Source organism: Galeopterus variegatus, unplaced genomic scaffold (genome assembly GCF_000696425.1).
Source record: "Galeopterus variegatus unplaced genomic scaffold, G_variegatus-3.0.2 Scaffold4637, whole genome shotgun sequence".
In the NCBI taxonomy this organism is placed as follows: Eukaryota; Metazoa; Chordata; class Mammalia; order Dermoptera; family Cynocephalidae; genus Galeopterus; species Galeopterus variegatus.
The window spans coordinates 77,249-83,664 of record NW_007730748.1 but is presented as its reverse complement, the minus strand read 5'-3'; the positions used below and the strand labels follow the sequence as shown (position 1 = coordinate 83,664).

The window sequence follows — 6,416 nt, the reverse complement described above, 5'->3', positions numbered from 1 at the left end:
GAGGACCGGCGTGCCTGGTGAGTGTCGGCGCCCTGTCTCGGCCGGCCCTGGGCAGGGGGCTAGCGGGGGGCGGGTCCCCAGGTCCCCTCGTGCGCGTAGCTGGAAGCCTCAGCGGCTTCTGCCGTCAGATGGGGCGAGGGCGCCGCCCTGGTGGTGGAAACTTTTGCCTCGGAGACCCACGTTGGACCGTGCGGAGCCCACAGCTCTCTGGCTGGCGCTTTGCGTGTTGGGATGTGAGGTGCTGCGGGGCGAGAACCGGCCCGGCCCACCTGGATCGGTGGTTGCATGGCCATTAAACAAGGTGCCGATTTTGACCACGCCCTCTCCGGCTCAGGTGTAGACCTACCTGAGCCTCCTTTGGTCCTCACAGCAACCAGTGCAGCTGGTAAACCCCGCTGTACAGGAAGGATCCGTGAAACTTCAAAGCCCAGAAACCCCCAGCTCGTAAATGGAGCATCTCACGATCTCTTTGGCCCTAAACACCTTTAGGCGCTGGCAGGAAGTGGGATCTCAATAAGTGGTAATGGCCATTATTAATATTTATTGTTAATGAAAGGCAGCTTAGACTGTCATCTGTTATCTTGGGTTTTAATAACTCCCTGCGGGATTTTGTAGTACCGGTGGCTTTCTAGGTTGGTTATAAGTGTGTGCAAAGCAAGAGTCCCCGGGCTCTTAGTTGAGGACCTGAGAGGCTCTCCTGGAGCGCGGTGGCTGAGTCGTGGCTTGGGCCTGCTGCCACCTGCTCTGGCTTCTCTGCAGGCTCATGTGCTTTAAACCTTCCCGTGGGTCTGGGGTCTGCACAGATCAGGCTGCATGAGTCACTGGGTGGAAGAGAGGAAGGAACCCTGGGCCTAGACTAGAAGACCGGGTTTCAGGCAGCTCTGCTCCGCCTGTCTGGCCCCCGTGTGAAAGGGGACTCATAAGTCTTTGGCCTTGGTGGGGGTGTGGCGTGCCTGAAGGGGCTTGAAGGGGCTCCGTGAGCTGTCATCAGGGACATTGGTGCATGCTATTCTCGTGGGGCTTGGTGGAGAGTCTGGTGTGTTCTTACCCTGGGGACCCATGCCAAGTTCAGGGTGTGAGTCCAATGTCTCTGCCTGAGGAACACCTCCTTTGAGAGGCCTCCATGATTACTCCCTCCCATGGTGAGTCTCTGCCGAGTCCCACATCATTTCTCTCTGCTGTAATCCACTGCCTGCTGACCTCCACCCCGACTGTGCTCCCTGAGGGGGTTCACTCATCCCTGACCCCCATCCAGTGCCCACTGTGGGACCTGAAGCCCAGAGGGGTGCTCGCTAGGTACACATATGCATGGTCTCCCTAGGCACTCAGGGTACCTGCAGGCTTCCCGGAGGAATAGGGTCCTCCCTGGCCTGTTATTGAGTGTGATGAAGAGTGGCTGGGGCATTTTGGGCAGAGAGAACAGGGTGTCTGGAGGCATGGATCCTACAGCCCTCTCCCACCTACCCTGCTGGCTGAGGGTGGGAGAGGCAGGGGCCAGAAGGCCAGGCTGAAAAGCCAGAACTTGGCTTTGTAGGCCATAGGGAGCCATGGCAGGTGTGTGGACAGCAGCAGGGTGGGGGCCACCATTCTATCTCCAGCCTCAAGCTAGGTCTTGCTGTGTGTGGAGGGGCGGCTTTCTGGTAGGTGGGCAGATGACACGGGCAGATGACCTTGATCCTGGATCTAGTCTGGGCCGGAGATGGGATATGCACTCACCAAACCTGAGTGGAACTGCCTGCTGAGACAAGGACACTTGTGTACATCCTGATACCTGCCCTGGTGGAGAGGTTGGGCTGGCTGGTGGGTGGTGGCAGAGGAGAGAAGGGACTGGTAGGGAACTGGAGACCCCAACTGGGTGGGGAGGCTGGTGGGTGCCCGAGGACCTGTTGAGTTTCTTCTCCCTCGATGTCAGGGGCAGGGGTGGCAGGCAGGTGTCATTCCAGGGCAAATCTCTGCCCTCCATTTGGTTCTTAGTTTGGGTCCTGAGCTGCCTGGCGGTGTTGGGGATGTTGGGAAGGAAGGGGCATAAGGACATGGGTCTGCAGGGAGGCAGGGCTCAAGGGCACTGTGGCCCTGGAGGATGACTAGGCCTGAGTGGCCCATTCCTTGTTGGATGCAGATGAAAACCAAGGAGAGGAGGCATTGTGCTCTGCCTGGGGGTCTGGGGACCTTTCAGGTCACACTCACAGCCCATGCTGTGGATGAGCTCCTGGTGCCAGGCATTGTTCTGAGCACTTCTCATACTTAATTCATTTATTTCTGATAACTCTGTGAGGGAGTTACTGCTGGTATCCTTTTTGCAGATGGGGAAACTGAGGCACAGAGAATAACTGCCTGAGGTTGCCTGGTTGGTAAAGATTTCCCTGAGGAGGTGGTGCTTGAACCTGGGCATGAGGAGGTGGGCTGTGCTGGGAACAAAGGGCACTCGGGGTGGAAGGAACTCCTTGGCCATGCCTGGGAGGTGGGAGGGTGACACTCTGCAGCTGTGGCAGCTGGTGGGGGCCGGAGGGCCAGGGTTGCAGTTCCCTGGATGAAGAGGGGGAGGGGAAGCTGGGTCCATGGCAGGGTGACCACCCTGGAACCCCGGCCCACCAGCTTCGGGGATGGCCAAGCAGTGAGCCATGAAGCCCACTGAGGGGTGACTTTGGGAAAATGCCACATTATAACCCTGCACCTGACAGCCTGGGAAACTGAGGCACAGGTTGGAGCAGGGTCTTTTAGAGGAACCCATGTGGCTTGCCTCTGACTCAGTAGTGATGCCTGCACAGGGGCACCCCCTGCCCTCTGCTGGGGCACCCACAATATTGTAGTTACCTGGCCCACCCACGGTGGGAGTCTGGGATGCAGCTTCCCAGGTCTGGGGTGGGAGTAGGAGGGGCTACAGGGAGACGCACGTGGCAGAGCCAGTGCTAAGCCTTGGGGAGGGGCAGCGCGATGTGCGGGGGTGGGGTGGGACCATCTTGGTCAGTGATGGGGGAGTGAATGGTGGGTAGCAGTGCCCACGTGCTGGAGTGCTTGGAGGAGCTGCGGCCAACGTGGCACCTGTGATGTCACAAGTGGCCTGGCTGGCATTGGTTCCTGGGATGCCTTCCAAGCCTCTGACACCCCCCCATCCCTGCCCCCAGCTGTGAGCTCCTGGCAGGAAGGGCAGGTGGGAGAGTAGGGCAGGGGAAGTGTCCTACCTGCCCCAGCCAGCAGGGGGGCTCCTGGGGTGGTGGAGCGGGCACCTGGAGGGCTGGCATGCCCATGCTTGGCAGTTCCTCCTTCCCCCGGCCATGCCTCAGTTTCCTCATCTGAGCTGCTGCCTGGCGGCCAGAGGCCCTGTCTTCCAGCTGTCAGTGCCCACTGCCCTCTTTGTCTCCTCAACATCCCAGCAAGTCAGGGCTTGTCTTTGTACCTTCCACAGGGGAGGAACAAGGGCCCAGAGGGAAGGACTGGTCACAAGCAGCACTGGGATTCACCTCCGTTCTGCGGAGCCAAACCTGGTCCCGAACCTCCTCCCGCCACCACTCCTCCCTGCTTTCTGGCACCTGAGTCCCGTTAGGGGAGGGTCCAGGCCCATAAGGTTGAGGCCAGCTGGCTGAGTTCAAGGTGGGGAGGGCCAGGGGCTCGGTACCTGGCTGTGGGGAAGGGGTCTGAGTCCTAGCTTGGGCCTGGGGATCACAGCAGGCTGCTGTTAAGCACCTACCGGAGACCAGTTTTCTACCCATCACCTGGGCGGTTCTCCTGGTGCTACTGGAGACTTGGAGGCTCAGGGTGGGCCTGGCAGGCTCTGAGTGGCCACATGGTTCAGGAGACCCATGGGACCTGCTGGGCTTCATCCGGCTACCTGCCCTGACACTCTGTGCCCGGCCTGGCAGGAGCGCAGTGGCCTTGCCCGTGCTGAGCTGGGAGCCTGCCTGCCTGCCTGTGGCCCTGGCAATGATAGCGCCTGGGTCTGCAGTGGAGCTGTGGCCCGCCTGGGCAGTGCTGGTGGCTGGCAGCACATGAGGGTGGCCTTGGAGGGCGGGCTGCCTCAGTTGGCAAGTCAGCCCCACGCCCCACAGGGCACTGTTAAAGTCATGTGTGTGTGGGGAGGGCACCGGAGGGGCAGTGACAGAGTGCAAGAGAGTGTCCCTGAAGCCCACGGCAGGTAGAACAGGTGCCTGCCTGGTAGAAACCCAAGCCTGCTCCAACAGCTCTGCTTCCAGGTCACAGCTCAGGTGCCCTGTGACCGGCTTAGAGCTGCCACCACCTCGGAAGGTGGCTTCCCTCCCTGGCAGTGTCTCCATTTATAGAGGAGGCCATGGCCCGGTGAGGGCCAGCACTGCTCAGGGGTCAGGGCATGCCTGATGATGAGGTACCAGGCATCAGGGCATGTCTATGCACCCCCCACCCTGTGCCACCTCCTGTGGAGCCTTCTCTGACTACCCTGCGCTCCTGATTGTCTGCCATCCTGGGGCTTCTTCTGCTCAGAGGCCTTCCTCCTGCTGGTCCCCATCCCAGCACTGGGTGCTCAGGAATCACTACGGAGAGGGTCCGGTAACTCAGGGAGCTGCCAAAAGGCAGAGGGCACAAGCTGCCAAGGAATAGTTAATTCCCCATCACCGGAGGTGTGCAAGCTTGGGATTAGGTGGCATAGGTGACCTTTGAGGTTCCTCCAGACCTCGGGAGCTGAGATCCCGTGATGGCTTCTGGATGTTTCCCAGATCTGGACCTCTGCCCAGAACGTTGGGTCATTTGTTCCTTCCACAAACAAGTGGGAGCCCTCCTGGTGCCAGGGCCTGTGCGGGGGGCGGGGTGGAACTGAGGACCTCTCAGTCCCTCCTCCAGTCAGCGATGCCTTCCTCGGGGCTGGGACACTCTCTGCTCCCAAGGGCATGTGGCCAAGAGGGGAGGGGACAGAGGTGGGGATGAGGGGGCAGCAGCACTTGGCCAGTGAAGGGGGCTGGGCCCTCGGTGCTGCTGGGTGCAGAGGGCATGAGGTCTCCGGGAAGGTGTCCTGGGTGATTGAGTATGGGCTTGGCCTGCTCTGGTCCCCCTTCTGGTCCCCGCAGCAGTGAGCAAACTCAGGCTTGCTCTGGGAGGGTTCCAGGAACAGCTCCTGCCCGATATAAATAGACTTCTCCGAAAGGCTTGGGGCTGTGCCAGGTGCACCAGGTGCCCCCCAGGCCTGGCTAGAGGCCACCAGGCAAGGGGGAGGAGCCTGGGGTGGGGGAAACAAGGATGCTAAGGACCCACACTTGCAGCCCCGGCAGCATGGTGGGCTCTGTGTCCTGGCTGCAGCATCACAGAGCTTGATGGGACCTTTCACTCAGAGACCCCTTTTACAGATAAGGAAACAGGCTGGGGTGGCAGCAGCAGCCTATCTCAGAGCTTCTGTCTCCCAGAGAGATGGGGTCAGGATGAGCAAGGTCTCTGGGGGTCAGCAAAGCTGAACTCCAACTGTGATTCTTCTGCTTCCTGGCTGTGTGACTTGGGTGAGTTGCTCAGCTTCTCTGAGCTGCCCTGTTCTATCAGTGCAGCGTGGCCAGTGTTAGTGCCTTGCTGGTGGGACGCAGCGTCTGGCACAGTGTCCGAGAGGACAGACTCATAGAAAGCGGTCAAGATGGGAGACTGGTGGGTCAGCGAATGCCCAGAGCATACCCATTCCCACCTTGGCCTCTCAGGGAGATGCTGCTGGATGGGCTGAGCTGCAAGCTCTGGAGTGGGCATCAGAACCGAGGCCGACCTGACCCGTGGCTGAGTGAATCCACAAGTGGCAGAAGTGGCCGGGGAGCTCAGGCCTTTGGGGCTCCCTGAGCCGGTGGGCAGGGTACCTGGCTTGGTTGGGGCGTGCCACGGGTGCGGGGACCTCCAGCCTGGACACAGCTGCCTTGTCCTTACTTGTCCTGCTGGCTCGCCTGCCTGGGGGCGTGGGGTGGGAGGAGGGGAGAGTTGTGGGCATGGCTGTGCCAGGCCAGGCTGATGGTGATGCTCTCTGGGTGTGTGTGGGGAGAGCCTGGAAGAGGGCCGTATTCTTGGCCGGCTGGGCCCCCGGCCAGCCTTCCCTTGACCCTTCCCTGGCACTGACTGCTGATTGCAGGGGCCAGGCTGTTTGGCTAGGAGCCAGGCTTAGAGCTGGGTTCCCAGCAAGGGGAGGCCATCAGGGACCCTGTGCTGGGGACTCTACCTGCCCTGCTCCACCCCATTCCGAGGGCCCCCCAGTGGCCAGGGCAGGTAAAAAGTTGACGGTGATGCCAGGCTCCACTCGTGGGCTTCACAGTCTGGGGAGAATGTAAGTTCTTGGTCACAGTGCTCCCAGGAGACAAAGCCAGGGCCCTACTGAGGGTGAGGGACAGACAGGGAACCCCCAGGAGGATTTCGCTTGAGAGTGTCACAGAGGGCTTCCTGGGAGAGGGGGCATCTGCATCAAGCCTGGGAGGCTGAGTGGCATA

At 60.6% G+C, this 6,416-nt stretch overlaps 1 protein-coding gene across 2 annotated transcripts in view; it reads left to right on the top strand.

Moving 5' to 3' along the window:
* Positions 1 to 6,416, top strand: part of PTP4A3 (protein tyrosine phosphatase type IVA, member 3) — a 32,833-nt gene that overhangs the window by 14,416 nt on the left and 12,001 nt on the right. Inside the window, exon 1 of one of the 2 annotated variants that reach the window (XM_008588025.1) lies at positions 5,395 to 5,459. The exons of the other annotated variant lie outside the window; for it this stretch is intronic. The gene's annotated coding sequence lies outside the window, so the exon portion shown is untranslated. Of the gene's footprint in view, positions 1 to 5,394; positions 5,460 to 6,416 lie in introns of those variants that run through there. 2 annotated transcript variants of the gene reach the window in all.